This window comes from Macadamia integrifolia, chromosome 12 (assembly GCF_013358625.1).
Source record: "Macadamia integrifolia cultivar HAES 741 chromosome 12, SCU_Mint_v3, whole genome shotgun sequence".
Classification (NCBI taxonomy): domain Eukaryota; kingdom Viridiplantae; phylum Streptophyta; class Magnoliopsida; order Proteales; family Proteaceae; genus Macadamia; species Macadamia integrifolia.
In genome coordinates, this window is record NC_056568.1 from 1,400,007 (window position 1) to 1,420,085 (window position 20,079).

General features: G+C 35.8%; 1 pseudogene; it reads right to left on the minus strand.

Moving 5' to 3' along the window:
• Positions 1 to 2,843: 2,843 nt before the first annotated feature.
• LOC122057922 lies at positions 2,844 to 14,058 on the minus strand (annotated as a pseudogene).
• Positions 14,059 to 20,079: the final 6,021 nt, after the last annotated feature.

Below are 20,079 nucleotides of genomic sequence, written 5' to 3' on the forward strand. Positions count from 1 at the left end.
ACCTAGGGTTGAAGTTCAATTTTTACTGATTATGATGCTTAAATGTACTTAAAACCTATACAGCCCATTCAATAACTTATGTACCGACCTAGGGTTGAAGTTCGATTTTTACTAGGTGGATCGAGATGCTTAACGCCTTCCTCATACTGCAACCTAACATGAACCCTAACCCGTGTTAGATAGTTCAAATGGATTCATTTTCAATCTCAATTAGCAATGGGTTCTATAACCTAATCTCGTTGGCGACTCCTATTCAATAGAGATCGTTGGACCCATGTGTTCCTTTTTTGACATGAGGAAAGGAGGGGAGGTCTAGGAAACCCCACCCGGTCCGCACAACTGTGGAGATTGTAATGGGAGGGGGAGGGGCTAGAGAATGTTGGCCCATTGTGGAGCTATAAAAATGGTGGGAGGGGGTTCATGCAGTAGTAAGAGGGGGTAAAAATGGAGTAGGAGAGAGAGAAAGGGGAGGGGTCTATATATGCTATGGCAGCAGGCCAAGGAGTGGATGTTGTTGGCATGGAGGTGGGTGGAGGTCTAAGAATGGAGGTGATGAAGGGGAAAGAGGTTTCATTTCATAGAAGATGTAGAGTGAGGGGGAGGAGAGAATCGTGATTAGTTTAGTTTCAATTCTTAACAAAAAAGAGGGAAAAAAAAAGAGTGAGGTTTCACTCATAAAAAGTTTAACCAAGTGGAAAAATATCTAAAAATCTAGGGATAACCATTGTTGGCAAACTAGGTTTTGACTAGGGAAACCAAGCCGAGTCTGGTTAAAAGATTAGAAACGTGGTCAAGAGTCATGGAAACTCGTCATGTGTTAAAAAATGACAACATTGGGACCAAATCATACCGAGCCATTCAAGATTCGTTTTTTTTTTTCCCGAGTCACAACAAAACAGCCTATTCTTGTCAAAAGTTTAAGTCGACAATATTTCTGAATAGTTTTGAACTAAAATATATTCTAATGATGTTAAATTTTCAATGACTGAAGTCTTCTATATTGAGTCTAGTGATTATTGAGTGTGTACATCTAAATTTAATTAAAAAATTGATTTATAACCATGACATCTCCAAGTCAGATCTTATCACTTTCATCCAAGAGACAATGGATGATAAGCTTCATAAAAAAATTTGAAAAACAAACACTTTTATTATATCTTGTCTCATTTAATTTATTTATTAATTATTTATTTGGATTGCTTGAGAAATACTATTATGGAAATAAGAGGGGGTTATTTGACATGACTCGCCTGGTTTTCTATGACTCGCTCCGACTCACTAGGATTTAAAGAGAACGAGTCGAGTCACAAAACCTAGTTTTCCAACAATGGGGATAACAAGAGGGTGCATGAATAGACATGCATGGATGGATGAAAATAAGAGAATGCATGCCAATAAGTGGGAGAATATTTGATTGAATTAGGTCCTAAAACTGTCCTACTAAAGTGCGAACTGGATCATCCCATTAATAAATGGGTTGGGATAGTATATCTGACTTTGGTACCGAATAATAAATGGGATGGTACGGTTCTAGGATGAGACTCCCAATGGGACCAGTACCAAGATACCGATTAGGTATCGGATGGAACCGTAACTGCCAATACTGTTTCAAAAGATATATTTTTGTTCTCTTGTTCAAGTTTTGGGACTATAGTTTGATCTATATTTGGGTGGTATTTTCAGCTGATGGACCTCTAGTTCCATTACCGTAAATTTGTTTAGTGATAGTACTAAAACTATATTGGAGCTTCTTTATTTGGTTATCATTAAATTTTACTTGTTCTTTTTCAGAAGCTTACATGTGATCTTAGATAGTTTGAAAAAGTAAAACCATTAAAAAGATTTTGGTTTTGTATTTTAATTTTCTTTCCAAAGTAATGCACCTTAAATTTTATGATAATGAAAAATACAAAACTAATAATGAGTCATCTCGTTAGGGACCATTGAGGTTCTTCCTTTTCCATAGTGCTTGAAATCGTTTAGGACTTGGCACTATCCCATCCCGTTAATAAACATGACTGAGATCTAGGTTTGGTCCCTTTAACTAAACGGGCCAATATTGGGATTGGCACCTTTGGTATTGGTACTGACATAGACCCATCCTGAATACTAGGAACCATCCCGATCGACACCCTTAAGCAGGCCTCATACTTTACTTTCTCTAAATAAGGCCTCATACTTTACTTTCTCTAAATAAAGCTGATGGTTCGATCTCTAACCCCATTTGCCAAAAAAAAAATTTACACCCACTAATAAAATGAGATAATCTTTCATCATAAACTAAACAAATTACAAGTTCATTAAAAAAAAAAATTCCCCATGTCCCAGTTCATCGATGTTCTTCAAAGATCAAATCTTTTCTCATCATGCATAAGCCAAACCGAATGGCTTTTGGAGACATTTCTAGAGTTAAAATATTTGGAGAAATCCTAATCCATTTATCAATAAAATACCTTAAATACCCATGACTAATATGCAACAGCCCGTCAAGGCGCATCTAGCACAATACAATGAATCCCAAAGTGTGGATGGGTTATCTACTCCTTCAATGTTGATTCTCCCAACCCCGTCCCGCAACTAAATGAAATGCAATGTTCTTAGAATTGACTCCAATCTTCTTATACATACAGAGGGTCTCGGTTCCTTTGAAGATGAAAAATAAAGCCCTAACTAGATTAGATTCCTTAAACTTTGACATTAGTTACCATATGGCTCCCTAGGGCTACATTAATGTTATGGAACCATCCATACTTCCAACTTAAAAACCTTCTACTCCTCATATTTGTTGTATCTTCCGTCCTCTACATGCTTAAGTCGACAAATCAGCAAAAGAGATGAGTTCTTCAAGGAATGGGTCTAAAGAGCAATAACTGTATATGATCTTCCACGCTTGAAGCATTTTTATCATATCCTTGTTGATAAATAACTTGGGCAGTCCTTGACAGGTTCAATGATGCTTTAATGATTGATAAAGGTAATCCTTCTGGAGCTACTAACTGCCCATTGAGTTCTGTCCATAGGTTGTGAATGCGTTGCCGTATGTAATCATAAGCTTCATCTACTGATGAAATATTTTTGTGATCTCTCATGGCACATTCTATGCTCCATGCCACATCCCCCCTTTGTTTCTCTTCCTGAAAAAAAAAAAAAAAAAGGAGAGTACCACTTTAGTGTTTTTCAACTACAATTAATGCTACAATCTAAGCATGTTTTCTTAATTATGATTATGAATTTTTTATTTTTTTTGATACCCAGGGCGTCTGGATCTTTGACCCGACTAATCCCTAGGTTCACTTGTGATACTGCTTATACAGGACGGGGTCAGTCCGAGACGGAAACTCTCGTGTAGTGGCTCCAAGAAGTTAGGTGCAGCGGCGAAAGTTTGTTTGATCATGAAACCTTGCTTCTTGAGGCGGAAATATCATGTCCCTTCCAAGCCAACTTGGCTAATCCCTTGGGGTTTAATTAAGATTATAAAAATGTACAGTGATTAGGATATACCCTTAATTATAACTTACCCTCCGTGTTCCTAAATCATCCCAAAGCCGAAGGATCATTCCTGAATAGGAGAATAGCATGGGATAAGGCTCCGTCATCCCAATGGTTTTCTTGGTAACTCCTTCTCCCATAAGAAAGAAAGCATGCACTAAGGCCATATATGTTCCTGCTGTGGTAACTCCATTTACTAAATATTCCTCTTGTGTAGGCACATATTTCTTCTTAAACCATTTAGCTTCAGCTAGAAATGCTTCAAACGTATCTATCCACTTTATATATGACCAAGATTAAAAAATGTGTCACTTAATTTGTCGGACAAAACTACTTGTCTGCAATTAACAATAAGGCTTCGATCGGTTGAAGAACATTATACCGTTCGCTTCAAATGGGGGATGATGCTCCAACCATGTTCTATAAGGACTCTATAGCCAATCTCGCTGGTAGTATTAAACAAAGCCATATAACATATCTTCATGTATTCAGGAAGTTGCTCAACTGCTTCAAGATCCCATCTAGAAGTAGTTCTTCATAAAGTTAGACAAGATATACACAAATTTCAAAATGAAACAATGAAAAATTAACCTAATTAAGATCAAAATGTACACAAACCTTTGAACTGCATTATTGAAGAGAATTAGTTCTTCTATTGAGCCATAAGAGTCAAAGATGTCATCAATGACTACTAAGATAGCAATTGTTTTGGTTAGCTCAATTCGACATTTTGAGTGCCTTGGCTCTGGAAATATTCCCACAGTCCATAGGAAACACTCCAATGGTCGATCACGCGCAAAAGTTAGCTTCTCAGCAAGCCCTAACTCTTTCCACCACCTATTAAGAATGCAGAGCTTTGTCAAAACTAATTCATGTACATCTATATATTCAATGGCAATATACATACAAAAAAAAAAAACCCTTGATCAGGGCTTTCATTCGTCCCAGGTCTTTCTATAGGAAGCACAAATACCTATTTGATATATAGCTTATAGAAATTCAATGGTCATCTGTTCCTCTTTCTGGCATCGATGGTGCTAGAAATCATTTCGTCCTTGGTAGGGAATTACAAGCTACTTATCAGGGAATAATTTTGTGTATCGAAAATGATATTCATGAAGGGTCTCTATTCGATTGAATTCTAACTTAGCTATTGATATGCTAAATGGAAGGATAATTGGCCAGTGAGGTGTTCAGTGATTAAGAAGAAAAATCCTTCATTTAGCTTCTCTTATTGCCCCACAGGAGTTTATGTTGGAGAACATTTACCATATTAAACATATAAATAACCTATAGTCATGGTTTAAAGTATCTCCGATACCGATACGATACCCTCCGATACGTATCTTAAATTTAGCCGATCGATACGATACACATCGATACGATACATGAAATTTTTAAAATCCTTTCGTATCGATATATATCCTATGATACATATCGATATGCACCAATACACTATCGATACATACTGATACTCTATAAAAAATATAAAATCAAGGTGAAATATATGTTTTGGTATGTATCAGTACGTATCGGTGAGTATTTGTATGTATCGATTGATACATATCGATGAGTATCAGTACATATCAGTAAATATCAGTATGTATCGATCAGTACATATCGGTGAGTGTCGATACATATCGGTGAGTATCGGTATGTACCGATACAGTGCGCTACGGTCATATAATGGCCAAGATGGATATTTTAAAAAAAAAACACGATTTTTTGAGGTGATTTTGTTCCAAAGTTGCTGCAAGCCATATTTCTCTCTAACCAAAGTGGAAATCAAGGTTTTGAACAAGGATTTTACAATTATGGGACAACTACAAACCTTGAATTCTTAGTGTGATACCCGCAATTTAGTGTTTATGCATAGTACATGTTATCAATAGCTTTTTTTAATAAATTTTTAATGCAAAAATATTTAAAAAGGTGTTTTATATCCATTTATGTATGTATCTTTAGTGTATCTTAGCGTATCTCCGATACGATACGATACCCTCCGATACGTATCTTAATTTTGATCGATCGATACAGCGATCGATACCGATACTTTAATCCTTGCCTATAGTATTTAGAATACAAGAATCATAAAAGATATTTAACCATGAGTATAGCCCCTAAATCAAGATCAATAAAGTACTTTATTCATAGGCCTTAAAATACATAACCATATAGATTTACCATATCTATAATAATCAATGGGAGATCCATGACATAAACTATAAATGGGAATAGAGAAGTACCTATGTAAGTTTAGAAGTCCCATAAACATAAATTATGAACCTCTGTCCCATGTGGTTAAACATAACTCCCATGAAGATAACAATGACGAACTACGAAAATGGAGTCCTTCTACTGAGATCTTCTGCAACCTCTTACTCTAGGGTTTCCTCTCTTCCTGTGCACTTGCTCTTGTGAGAAAGCCGTTCTCCCAAAACCAATGAGACATTAAATAATGGCTGCAGGGACTGTCAATATTCTATTTACAATAGAATCCCTAAAACCCTATTCCACTCTCACAATGAAAAGAGCTAGGAATTTCCTAATCAGAGTGGGCCTATAATTGCTTAAGCCCAATGGATCAATCGGTATCAGTTAAGCCTACATAAAAATCCTAACAATCTCCCACTTGGGCTATACTAATACTGATGTCTTTCCATTGATACCTGGCCAAATAATTCCAAGACTGAACACCACTCAAATAAATTTTGATTCAATCAATAATCTCTACTGTTGAACAATAGTAGAAAATACACCTCAATATACGGCATATAACTATCTAATGTTACAAACAATAGAAAACTATCAATCCAAATCGCCTAGAAACATATATATATATATATATATATATAAGGAATTGATATCATACCTGTGATCACATGAAATATACATTTTCTTATAGGCCCTTTCTTGATCTAAAGATCAGCCTACCTTGAAAACCTCACAGGTAGTAAACTTTGATATTAATCGACATTTAGGCAAACCGCCATTTTCTTGAATTAATATCTTACTTTGGCATACCGTCATGGCTAACTGTCATTTCCATAGATTTAGGTTAAATACCACCATAAATCATAAACTTTGGTAAACCGTCTGTGGTTAATCACCATTACCATGGATTTATGTTAAATACCACCATAAATCACAAACTTTGGCAAATCGCTTGTGGTAAACTACCACTTCTTTGGACTTAAGCTAAATACCACCATAAATCACAGACTTTGGCTAAATACTGCCATACATCACAAATTCTGACGAAATATCTTCAATTATCTTGACTTATCATCAATTACTTTGGCTAAGCACTGCTAATAAATCTTAGCAGGCACAGCCTTTAAACTTTGACTTTTACCACCATGATATCTTTGGTTAAATGAGATCACAAAACTCCCACTAATCAAACATATCAAAAACCTCAATAGCACCAATGTCAGAAAATATGGCTCTTGAGTACTTTGTCGATAAACTTGGATGACATCACCTTTGGGTAAATATCACATTTACCTTAGGAAACACACAATTGAACTGAATGTACCACTTTGGTGGGTTTCGCTCATTCTTATCATGTTTTTCACATTAGAGATGAATATATGTACAGAAGTGTATGCATTAATGTGTTTCTTATACAACCAGGGACAATACAAACAAATGAAGCATAAATATACATAAATAATTCAGAGAACGAAATCTAAGATAAAATCAATTTAAAATTACTCCAAAGTCATTATAAACTTAATAGGACAATAAAATTGTTCTTATTTTCCTTCAGTTATGCTTTGATCAACAACAACACCTGTTTGGGTTCCCTGAGAGCTAAAACCACATCAAGTAATCCTAAAAATCTCAGGTATGAAACATACACATAAAACCACATCAAGTAACCCTAAAAATCTCAGGTATGAAACATACACACTAAATAATCGGGCTAAAAAATTTAATATGTACATCTAGTAGATAAACTACACAATAAATGTACATGTAGTAGATAAAACACACAAGAGTCATAACCGTAACTACATTCCTATCCTTTGGGCTAAGAATGCCTGGTCCTCTTATAAATCCAAATTTACTGTGAAAATACAATTACTTTTATCATATATGGGCTTAGAAATCTCTAAGTTGTAGTCATTTCCATACATGTATTTTCTTTAACTTGGGTGACATCACCTTTGGGCAAATGTCACCACATTTGTTGCTCTTGAAAAAACTATGAAAGAATAGGATGTGTCACTTTGGTGGATTCCACCCAATCCTTTCATAGCTTCCTAGAAATATACTGTGTAGCATAAAATGTGTGGAAGTTCACACCCAGTTTAATTCTAACATATTTATCCATCATAGGGTGTTTCAAACAAAACATACAAGTACAAAATGACATGAATATAAATTTACTATATATTTCAGTCATAAATAATTTTTCAATATCATGATAATAATAAATCAATGCAAAACTTAAAATATTTCTTTTGCATGAAAAGCAATATAATACACTAAATTTATTCTCCCACTAGCAACCTAGTATACTGACATTCTACTAGCAACATCCTCCCACTGGCAACCTAGTATATCGAATTTATCTTCCCACTAGTCGAGCCACATAAAACAGCTTAAGATCCATAATTCTATCGTCCCACTTGGTTCGACCAGCCATAAATTAATCCATTTATTAAAGAACACAATTCGTTAAATATGATATACATATAAATTTGTTCACATAAGCCCAAAAACAAAAGAAAACCAAACATTTATCAATTAATGTTCATAAATAGGTTTTCAAAGAACAATGACAGTGTTTGAAAACTTGGTATTGGATTGATCAAAATCGATATTAATCCAACCCAACTAATCCGAATTGATCCAATCGGAATACGAAAATAACACATTAAATAAATCTATAACCTATGGTCATAGTCATGAAACACTCATCCACCCTATTGCCATTGATCAATTGTCTAATACCTTTTAGGGTAAAAATCTTTGCTTTAAAAGCATAATACCGAACTATTGATTTGGTTTTCCTAGTATAGAAAACTAGGTATTTGAGGCATATGTAGACCTCCATATTCTCAAGCCACTTTTAAAGGCATTCAGTTTAATGGTTCAACTCAAGGAAGAATAATCCATTCAATATTTAATTAATGTATGTAACATTAATAAAATTAAAACCAATATTACATCACTAAATATTAAACATAACCAGAGTGTCAACCGAACTACATTATCAACCTTTGAGTTTGGAATGCACTGATCCACTCAAAAAACTACAATGACTGTGGGAGCTCTTTAACTTAAAAAATTACTACCACCTTTGGGTGAATAGCAACATCTAGGTTAAGGTCTGCCTATAGTATATTTGTATTTATACTTATCTTTGATAATGTCGTATTTGGGCGACCATTACCTAGTTTCTGCCAATCATTTTTTGTATCTTTGAAAATAAGACAAAACCTTTGAGTTACAAATTTATTGCAGTAACCTTGGATTTTACCACTTTGGTGGGTTCTATCCATTCCACTACAACAGTTTGCAATTACATTTGGCAGCTTAAATTTGTGGGTTATTTAAACATGAACTAAATATCAATTTATATGTAAAAGAATAAGTATGTAACTATTAACAAAATAAATATTACAATGCTCAATTGCAATTACTTCAAGAGTGTCAACTGGAACTACATTCCTGACATTTGGGTCTGAAACATACTGGTCCACTCAAGTTTCTGCTATTACTGCAAGACTTCTTCTAACTTTCGAAAAGTACCGCCATCTTTGGATGGACAACATCTTCTAGGTTGAGAAATTCCTATTCTATTTTTCACTTGCTTTAACTTTAACTTTTCTTTGATAATGTCACCTTTGGGTGAACATTAGTAACCTTGCTACCAACCATTATTCTCTGCCTTTTCAAACAAATAAGACATTTGATTTGTATTCTATTACAATAAGGTTGAACTTTACCACTTTGGTGGATTCCATCCAATCTTACTGTAATAGTCTACAAATTCATTCCGGCAGCTAAAAGTGAGATTGTTTAAGTATGAAAAAATATTCATAAACAAAAGCATGAATTATCATTCTCAAGAATAAACAAGTTCATATTCTGATATGCAAGTAAAGTATGAGTTGATTTTCTTTTATTTCTTCCAATTAATAGGAAAATTATGAAGAATCATTAAACACTCATACTTGTAACTTATACAAAATAGATCATAAAAGTTGATCAAAACTAGGCTCATAATATATCAAAATGAAGAGCATGAAAAACTGGACTCAACGTAAAAAATCAGGGTAAAAAATTCTTCACCGTTTACCCGTACGAGCCATTTGAAGTTGTAGAAAAAAATGGATCAAAATCAATATAGTTTTCCCAAACCAACCGGTTCGGCCAAGTGGTGTAATTTGGTTCAGGCATATTAGTTATGGGTAAAAAATTCGGGTCAAACCCGATTGTCTTCAGGTCGGGTATTTGAGTCAAAATTTGGGTCAAATTATCAACCTTTAACCTAATCAAACAGGTTAGTCATGAGTTGACTCACTACACCTCCGGGTTCAAAGATACAGAAAATAAGACAAACATTTGAGTTGCAAACTTATTGCAGTAACCTTTGATTTTACCACTTTGGTGGATTCTATCCATTTTCTAACACTATAAGACTTGGCTCTGATACCAATTGTTAGAGAACCTTTAACATATTAAACATATGAATAACCTTATAGTATTTAGAATATAAGAATCATAAAATATATTTAACCATGGGTATAGTCCCTAAACCAAGATCAATAAAATACTCCCTTCATAGGCCTTAAAATACATAACTATATAGATTTACCATATCTATAATAATCAATGAGACATCTATGACATGAACCATAAATAAGAATAAAGAAGTACATGTATAAGTTTAGAAGCCCCATAAACATAGATCATGAACCTCTGTCCCATGTGATTAAACATTACTCTCATGAAGATAACAATGACGAACTACACAAGTGGAGTCCTTCTATTGAGATCTTCTGCAACATCTTACTCTAGGGTTTCCTCTATTTTTGTGCACTTATTCTTGTGAGAAAGTCATGCTCCCAAAACCAATAAGGCATTAAGTAATGGCTGCAGGGACCGTCAGTATTCTATTTATAATAGAATCCTTAAAACCCTATTCCACTCTCACAATGGAAAGAGCTAGAAGTTTCTTAATCATAGTGGGTCTATAATTGCTTGGGCCCAATGGATCAATCGGTATCAGTTAAGCCCACATAAAAATTCTAACAGTTTAAACATATGTTTGGAGAGAGCTAAACCAATCAGTTGATTTCATGGCATATTTTCCCTCTACATACTAATGATGAGCTCATCATTCATCCTCTAGATGTTCCGGATGAGTTATTTCAACTTGTGAAAGGGGATGTTAATCAAACTATTTATAATTGGATGCAATTTTCAATGTTTTTTTTTCTGTTATTCCTATCTTATTACTGCAGGGGTCTGTCCCGCTTGGTTTTGGGGTCCTTATCCATCCATTAGGTTCTGTCCAAGTGTGGTTTGAATGGGTGCATTCTCTTGTATTTTATTTTTTGTTCTCTTTCTTAATAGATCACATTTACCTTTAAAATAAAAATAAAAAACAGCTATTAAAGTTAAACTATTACTGGAATTGACTTTTTGATGACGTCCAATCGTGTGTGTGTGTGTGTGTGTGTGTGTGAGAGAGAGAGAGAGAGAGAGAGAGAGATTGATTTAGGGCTTGCATTATAACCAATTTATTTATTTATTTATTTTTTTGGAACAAAAGAATAATAGAAAAACGTTGCTAATGTCATCGGTTCATTTTTATTCCTAGGATTGCTAATGTCATCAGTTCATTTTTTATTCCTAGGATTGAACAGGAACCAAAAGGTTGTTGGGAAAAAAAAAAAAAAAAGAAGCATCTTATAGGAACTTCTCTATCTCCCATAAATATGAAAGAGAAATAAAGGGTTGTTTGGGTTGTTTTTTAATGAGCACATGATTAATTTGATGAGTAAAGAAGTAATTTCATATTAAAAATAAAATACCTCTAATGCAATTTCAACCACCACCACGAAAATCACCGCCAATGCCAAAATTCTGGGTACTAAATGACATTTTGTAAATTTATATAAGTTCCATAAACATAAATTAGTATGCGCTTAGCAAATACATTTCTATTTTTAGCCCAAAAACAAAAATAGAAATTACAACATGTCATCAAATGCATTTGCCCAGAAACACAATACAAATAATCACTTGCGGATAGAAATTTAACACAGAAATAGAATAGTTATCATGCAGGCCCTTAATGACTAACCTGATTACTTTTGCCATCTAAATTTGGTGTAGCAATTGAAGATTGTTAAAGTCCAACTTTGCAAGCTCTACAAGAACTGCGCTCCCTGTGGTTTTCATGGTGTATTCATCGATGTACCTTCTAGCTTCCAACCTTACCATCCTTAAGTGCCTTGGGAGCTCCAAGACTGTTCTAACTTCTCGACCAAGAGGTGGCTCAAAATTCGGCATTGATGTTCTCAAGTAATTTTTGGTGAATTCCGTGGCATTTGATAATATTGCCTCACCTTTTGCACCTAAGTAGGAAGCTTCATACAAACTTAGCATCCCAACCGTATTATTGCTTAATTCAACCTTGAATTTCCCTTCTTTGATGAACTTGTGAAACGCATCTTCTATTTTTTTTTATTGACCCTCATAAAACAATTAATTAGAAAATAACAAAATTCTTCATGAAACAATTAATAAGAAAATAACAAAATTGAATGAACAATATGAGAGGGAAAGAAAACATGATAAGATATATATCAGAGCAAAATATAGCATATCTGCACTGGTTTTGGCCTAGCCAGCTCAATCTAGGGCCTAGTTTTGATCAAACTCAACATGCCAGCAAATTTCTGGATATAAATATGTCCTGGCTTGGACAGGGATGAGGTTCTGGGGTCAAATCTATCATTGGTCTAGAGACTCTAGCTTGTGTTGAGCCTGGTTGCTTAAAACTAGCTTGGGCTCAGCCAGGTCCAGCCAGTCCGATGCACTTATATATGTCAAGTTAAAAGAAAAATAAATAAATAAATAAAATACTGAACAGCCCTGCATCCCCGCCCAACTAGCATGAATTTAGGTGGTATCAATGTTGGATAAGCAATGTCAATATGGCTGGTGTGAATCAAGTCTTCATATGAGAATCATTTTCGTACGTTGTTTGATTCACACTTGGACTTCAATAAAAATAGAAACTAATTAAAAGATGAGAGAAATTAAGTGGAGTCCAAGTGTGGATCAAATATCATACGAGAATACCTAATCCGGATGGCTACTTGACCGACTTACGAAAACCAAAGAGGGGATAATATTAAGAAAATTTAGTCTTGCAGCCTTGCATGCAAAGTCATCCAATCAATGTCTAATACAGCTAATTTGTATCAGCATTAATATCACTCCTATAAGTTGTTCAAACCCTAGAAAACAGCTAATTTGTATCAGCATCAATATCACTCCTATAAGTCGTTCAAACCCTAGAAAAGATAGAAGGATGGTGTCAAAGGGATTATTCAAACTTGGTAAAACATTTCCTGACGTGCGAACCACACACCAATGGACTAACCCCCTTGGGGTTATTTACCAAAATCTTTGCCAACAAAACATGATAAATATAGACCCATGGGTTTCGTGTGGATAAACCATGATGATTCTCCAAACCAGGTTGAACATTTTGGACTTTCAATATACCAATAGCCCATAAATATATATATATATATATGTATATATATATATATATATATATTTTTTTGTGGAGAGAATCTCAAAGTATCTGACCCCCTCTACCCTTACCATGTGGGTAAAGAAACTGGGATCCTCTCCAGCCACGCAGGTCCTCCTAGTGCGCATGTCATGACTAGGAGAACTCGGGCATGCACCCCAATACATAGGTGTACACTCTTAGGTCCTCCCAGCTGTCTAATGGACGTTAACATCCCAACAACTAGAGAGGATCTGGATACGAATAACCGAATGTCTTTCAGTCTTTTTAGCTGGGGATACATGGTAGCCATTCTCTCGGAGTAATCGAAAGTGAAGAGCAACGAGAAGAGGTCATCATCATCATCATCATCATCATCTCCCTTTCTTCTTGACATTAGATCATCTAATACTACGTTAATCTCCTCAAGAAAATGGTTCCCAATGCCCAGCCATTGAAGGGTGTCTATAATCTTCACATTTCTCACAGGGTCGTCGCCATAGTTAAACATGCCTTTCTTCACCCGTTTCACCAGTTCTTCAATGTCTTCAGTACCATAAGTAGTACTACTTCTAGCCTGGAAAACAGCTAACCCCTTATACACAAAACAAAGCAGAAAACAAGGAACATGAACTAGCAAACAAGAGAGAGAGCAATACTGTGTTGCAGTTGCAAGAACTTGAACCAGTAGATGCCAAGTAGTTTCTTTTCCAAGGAGAGACCCTTGGGGAACAAGAAGAAGAAGGTATATTAAGGAAGAATGAAGGGAAGGGGAAGAAGGCAGCCTTCGCAGTAGCCATTACAGCCATGCCCTTCATATCTTTTAGAGGTGAATCAAGTGGTATATAGATGTGCTTAGGGGCTACAGTTATGGAAAGTTGTTTTCCATCTTTCTTGGTTGGTAGCATGGGAGAAAAAAGGAGAACGGTACGCGCGTGTTGCATCATTTTTACTTATGACTTCTAATGCCCTGTATGGGAGTGATATAGAGAAGGGTGTTTGTCTTTTTATGGTATGAAACCAGGGAAAGAGGATCCGGCACGTCTCCATAGAGGATCCGGATCGTCTCCATGGAGCCCATGGATCATAGAGTGATCCCACGGCTGAGAGGACTGGACACACGTTTCGAGGTCACCCCATCTGTGAGATCATTCTATGGTCCATGTGCTCTATGGAGAGGAATAATTTCCAATGAAAGAACATGAGACTTTCACACCGATGAAAACCAATCGGTTCAATTAGAGCAAATTAATCCACAAATTTTATTAGACTGGCTTTGGTCTAGGCTTCTACAAAATTGGTAGAATTGAAATCAAAAGAAAGGAAGTGCAAACGTTGAATTTTATCACTATAAAATATCCCCTTTCTTGCTATTAATGCGTTGGGCCAGACACCACACCACTCTGAGGGAAAGGGAATTTTTGGTGAAAATGATTGTTTTGCCCCTGAAGTCATTTGAGTGCCCAAACATTGTCAAATTATGTCCTAAAATTTGATGCAAATCTGATCTTGTGTAGCAATCCATCCATGAAACCCTAATTTACAATGCTTTCATCAGTATACAGATTGTCAAAATCTAACAGTCAAATCTTCTAAAATCAGCTATGGAGGATATTCTTTTCTCCCCTTTTTGAAGCCCTTGGTTCAAAGCACACCTCAGAATGTCTCTGAAATCTGTCTTTTCAAGATATGAGCTCTTTCCTTTGATAGTCCCTTACAGAACCCTTGGGGAAGACTTGATCCAGGATAATCCCATAAAAAGCTAGTGAAAGCTGAAATTACACAAATCTGGAAAAAATCCTAAAATTTCCCGAATTGTCCCGGAAGTTTCTAATTGCTTCGGAAGTGTCGAGAACCTCCAAAATCCCCCTTCTTGCCCCCCAAAATATTGATTTTATCTCTCCTAACATATTTGACAGGGAAGGCATAACTGATTTTAGAGTACTGCAAAATTCCTTATTCAATTGTTATAAAAAATAAAAAATAAAAAACTTTTATCAAGGCTATCATAGTTCCCATTAAGTCACTCTATAGAAAGAACCTGACTTTGGAAAAATAGTCCCAAATTTCCAAGTCTAATTACAAAACTATCCCAACTTATATCTAGTGTGCCTCTATTATGGGCAAGGATAGAAAAAAGTGGTTACAAAATCTGTAATGTATGTCCAATACATTTCTATATTAAAAGAAGAAGAAAAAAATCTGAAGATTGGATAGAGAAGATCACTCTACAAGAAATGGTTGCTTCTATGATAGATAGTATAGGAAGGGCAATTAGTAAGAGTACATGAGTTACAAATATATTTTTTATCCAATTATAAGTGGGGAGTCAATTACAATGTTAAGGAAAATTTCTACATTGGCAAGCTGGAGAGGATTCTAGGCAGACCACCTATTTTATGCCATGTGAAAGGGTGATGTTTCAATTTTGACCATTGGATATTCGAGAGATAGTATAGAATATTGGGCATTTTATAGTCAAATTCAATCAAATACCCCACGGATGTCCATGCATCCTTTATTTGTCAATCATTAGTTTTTGGTATCCACCCTCCCTGTTCAAAATTTTCAATAATTGATTTTCCAATTGACCAAATCCAATCATGATGAAACTTGATGTTTGAACAAGGGACCTTGGGATCCACCTGTTCACAAAAGTATTGCCATGACTGCCCTACCACATGGTAGAACTAAGATCTGCCTAAAAAAACCCTCTTCAAGCCAACTTGTTTAAAAATTCTACTCACCATTTAAACGCCAAGTACCTTGAACATAGGCATTCTAAACATTAGATACTTTTTTTTTTTTTTTTTGGAGGGGATGTTAAAAACATTAAGGTACTTAGGTGTAGTTTTTTTCAAAAGAAGAATCTTATAATAGGGGTGTCAATTCTAGGCCCAGACCTACAGGCCTAATCAATCCTGACTATCTAAAGATCGTATCGGCTTGGCCCTACAATCCGACATGTTTGTTAATAGGTAGCCCAATGCAAGGGTGCTACCCATTGGGTTCTTGACCGAGACCAACTGATTTATAGTCCGACTAGGTCCAATATGTTTAAAGCCCGTTTAGTGCCTATATAGAACCCGTTTACCAAAGTCTGACACATTTAGATACTGTTTAAAATCCGATTATAGCCTATTTAAAGATACATGTATCATTAGACCATTTAAAGCCCTAACGAATGGCTGTTTCTCTGATTATTGGTAGCCAAATTACAGATCGATACCCAACTGATTGTTTATAAATGGGACAATGCCTAGCATATGAGGACCAATTACTTAAATAGGTCGGTCACAGTGCAAGGTCCTAAAGTGGGAAAGTCCGATTAGACCTGATCGATTAACACCCCTATCTTATTATAATCAAAGTGGTGAGCTAATAAGTTATAACCTTAATCCCTCTTTTGAGATAACATAATTCTGCATTAGATGATATAAAAAATAACTTCTTCTTTTTTACCCCTTTTTCACTCGAATTACTCCTCATTAAATAATATTTGGTATTAAGACAATGGGTAAGAATGTTTCTTTTTCTTATAGGTCAATTAAAGGAAGGTTACAATACTATTGTAAGTGTTCTATCTATTTTCAACAAAATGATTTCACGCCAGATAGGTAATGGAAATAACATTGACTTCTGGTTTGATCCTTGGCTCCCAAACTCACCTTACTTACATAACCTGACTTTGCCTTGTACCAACGCCCCTCCCAAGCTAGGGTAAGTGATTTTTGTATTGGAGATTGTTGGAACACTGGTCTTTTATCCACTTCTCTCCCTTTACATGTTGTTAATAATATCTTGCAAAATACTATTAATAATAACCATGATAGATGGTGGTGCCACCTATCAACAAAGAGGGCCCTCACTACTAAAATAGCTGCAAAAATTTTGTAGCATGATCTAATTACTAACCAAATTGGGATCTCAAATAGGTGTTCTTGCTTACACCTTTGCTCACATTGGTGGCAATTCTTCTGAAAACTTTAGACACACCCAAAATTTAAGATCTTTTTCTAGAGACATGCAAATGGAGGAATCCCTACAAAGGATATTCTGGAAAATTGGTTGACTGTTGACTCTCCCCGTGGTTTCTGCCAATCTCACCAAGAATCCATTTGGCACACTTTTCTCTCTGGTGAATGCACAAAGAGAATATAGGCTGCTAGCCCGTTGAGTTTACGATTCGAGAATCTCTCTACTACATCTTTTAAGTAGCTTATTATGTATTTATTTAATTCTAATACTATTCATGAATCCAATATTAGTAACTTCTTTATTTCCTTTATGATTTTATGCTATTTCATCTGGAATCATAAAAATAATATTACTTTCAACTATGTTGAACCCAACCCTTGCTCAATTCTCAAAAACACAAATCAATGGATAATGTTTGGTACTAAATAGGTTCCCACACCGGGACATGTTTCCAAACTGGGACCAGTGATTTTGAATATACCCCATTCTGATTCACTAATCTTGATTTGTACTAGTATACAACTCATGACAAAAACATCTCCGCTTGAGCATATTGCATTATTATTCATGGAAAATACATATCATTGATTACTAACTATCTAATGACAAGAAAAATTATTGAAATGGTCACAAGGAGTTTTTTATATGGATTGAAGCTAGCTCGAGATAATGGGTGGTAGGTGATGGAAGTATGGAGTGACTCGGAGGAACTGGAACAACTCATTTTGGAGAAAAGTACCAAATTGTGGCCTTGGAGCATTGTTCCTTGTTTTTTGTATGTCTATGCGTAGACACCCAATTTTGCCACCCCCCGACAATGATGACAAACAGGGAACGATCAAGGTTAGTGCTCTACATCGGAAGGGAATATAGGTCTTTTGTGATGATTCGGACACTAGAAGTAATTTGAGACCCAAAAGTCAGCCCAAAACCCTAAGACCTGACAGTGGCCTGAATCAGCCTAAAACCTTAATGCAACCCAAAACCCTAATTCAGCTTGAAACCCTAATCCGGCCCTAACCCCTAATCCGGCCTGGGATCAATTTCGGACCTGATCTCGTGGCACATGATACTAACGTGTTATACATCGAAGAATCGATTCTAAGTACTCTTTGATGGTATGAGAATGACATGAATAAGGTTTGCTAGAAAAACCCCAGCTTGCAAAAGGGCATAAGCTATTCTTGAATTTTTTTTTTTTTTTACGAGCAAAAAAGGAACTCAAAACCCACACCATTGGATAGTGGTCAAAAAGACGATTCCAACGGTATATCGCATTGAAAATCAGACAGATAGATCTCCAGGAATCGCTAGCGAAAGTCAGAATGAGGATCAATCTACCATTTTTGCCCTAGATTCCTAGTAGGCTCGCCAAAATTTTCCCGAAAAAAAATCCATAAAAGGAAAGAAAACTTACCAGGCCCATGACAATTTCCATTTTAGGCGGCAGGCCTGTTGGGAAATTTACCACTTTTGGTGAACCCACTAGATTTGGTCCGAACACCTTTAAATAGTGTCCCTTTTTTACTACTTTGGGTATGAAGAAAGGATGGAGGCAAAAGCATGAAAAAAAAAGTGTGAGAAGAGAAGAAGAAAAGAAATACGGAAGAAGAATGTGGAGAAGAGGAGAATAAAAGGTGAAGAAATTCCTCCCTTTAAGGTCCTCGAGAGACGTGCCAGAATCTTGAGATATCATCAAAGGCCTAGATTCTCCAAAGAAGAAGAGCAAGTAACTGAGATTGTTCCCACCTGAGTCAGAAGTCTTCATCAGAGTTAGCAACACATCAACCACCCCTCTTGACCCGGAATAAGGATCAAGGTAAGGTAAAATTTCTTAGCAGTGTAGGAATCATGTAAATGTCTCATATGACATAGTGTTTGTATAATTAATGTTGTATATTAAATGTCTAGTCATACATATGGGTTAGGATATATAAGGGGAATATTCAAATTTATGCATCAAATAAGAAGATCGGTTTAGCGGGGTGAAGTGGGTGCCTAATATCTTCCCAACTTCATAACGTAACTTGTACCCAATCTTTGGACTAGACTGAGTCAATCCTGGGCCAATTCCTATGGAACGGGCCCACATCCTAGGTCCTAGGCCTTAACCCTAGGTGGCGACTCCAAAATTTTATGATTCCCAATCCCCAAATTGGCTATTAGTTTATTATTGGAAGAAATCACCCAATAAAGAAGAAAAGAGTTATTCACGAAGTAAGCCCCAGGTATCATCCTGAGCGACGAAATGACAGCATGGGGCCTGCGGATGCGACCTATCCCTTACACTATGACATCATTCCTAGCACAATTTTTTGGTGCTCCGGCTTACAAATGACATGGTCCTTTCTCTTAAAACTTTGCTTACCAATCCATGCATAGCAAAACACCTATCTCCCTATGTGGTTATGATGTAGATATACATTATTTAATGCATTTTTTCTTCATAATAATAATAATAATAATAATTGAAAAGAAGAAGAAGAAGAAAGATTACAACTTCTCAATTCACCACTTTAACGTCTACATGTTGCACCATTTTTTAACTATTAGCTACCTCAAACATAAATATCCTGAACAATAGGTACCCTCAGCTATTTGCATCATCTTTGAAGTTCAGAAAATTCTTTACCAAAAAAGAAGTTCATAAAATTTTATTAATATATTTTATAGACCGAGTTTCCCTAGGGCCATTCCCATTCACCGAGGCCTTTGGATGTGTGAAGAGGGTATTAGGAGAGAATTTTGAGAATGAACTAAAACCCTATAAGGGTTTGTGAACCGTAGTACGGAAGGGTGAACCTCACCCCTAAGGGTTTCAATGCAGTACGGTTAGGGGTGTC